The 1,032-nt window shown below is 39.7% G+C and overlaps 1 non-coding gene across 1 annotated transcript; it reads left to right on the plus strand.

Annotated features, from left to right (window-relative positions):
* Window positions 1–439: 439 nt before the first annotated feature.
* trnai-aau (transfer RNA isoleucine (anticodon AAU)) lies at window positions 440–513 on the plus strand. The gene has a single exon. It is a non-coding gene; the product is annotated as a tRNA-Ile (tRNA).
* Window positions 514–1,032: the final 519 nt, after the last annotated feature.

The raw sequence follows: 1,032 nt of genomic DNA on the forward strand, positions 1-1,032 counted from the left end.
GGTGATCTTCAAGGCTCCAGTCTTTTAAAACTACCTAATTTCCTGACATGGGATCCTTGGCCTGCTTCTCCTTCTTTTGACGCATGTTTCAGGAAGCAGATGTTGCTTTATTGTTCAGTGAGAGCAGTTGGGTCAAGGTTAGCAAGAAGTGGTTCTTCAGAGCACATGGTGGCTTTTGGACCACCATGTTGAAGAAGGGAAGTAGGTGTGCATCCTTCTTTCACATTGTTAAAGCTATCCATGCTGACTTTGCTCAGTAGATAGAATATGTTTTTCAGACTGGATGTTGGGATTTTCATCCCCCTGTGTAAATATGTGAGTGGGTCAAACTGAGGGCTTCAAAACAATAATGAAGAGAAAAGATATCTGTTCAAGGGAAAGTCACCGCCTCATCACTATTTAGTGAAGCACCTCAGCAGCCATGACATTTCTTTTTCTTGGCTAGTTAGCTCAGTTGGTTAGAGCATGGTGCTAATAATGCCAAGGTCACATGTTTGATCCCTGTACTGGCCAGTTCCCTCCTTTACAGGTCCTGTTGTTTTCAGGATGGGGGAAACCTTTTTCTGGTGAGGGAAATGTTCTCCAAAACAAGAGATTCTCTGGTTGTTTCGCAAAATGTCAATCAATTCCTTGTATCTGAATGTGTCATTGAAATACAGTAACTCAACTGATTGCAGGACGCAGGAAATTCATATACACACATGAGATTGCCTCAAAGAGAAGCACTTATGAATCTCTTAAAAATCAGTGGTCCTTTTTCAGTTCATCTAATTGTGCTTCATTTTGAAAGTAACTTTAATTTCATAAACTCTAAAATGTATCTTTAATTGCTTGAATCACTCAAAACCACTCCAAAACATAGCAATTACCAAAGGATCCAGGAAGGTAGTAGCCATTGTTAGGGTATGAAAGACAGATAGATGGTCTTTTTCTTTGTATTTTCTCTTCTCTTATTCACCACTAAATAATACAGTCATTAGCTGACTGCTTTTCCAGAAAGTCCGTAGTGAGAATTCACCAGTTGACCACTAT

The sequence above is a fragment of the Neoarius graeffei genome, chromosome 19, assembly GCF_027579695.1.
Source record: "Neoarius graeffei isolate fNeoGra1 chromosome 19, fNeoGra1.pri, whole genome shotgun sequence".
In the NCBI taxonomy this organism is placed as follows: Eukaryota; Metazoa; Chordata; class Actinopteri; order Siluriformes; family Ariidae; genus Neoarius; species Neoarius graeffei.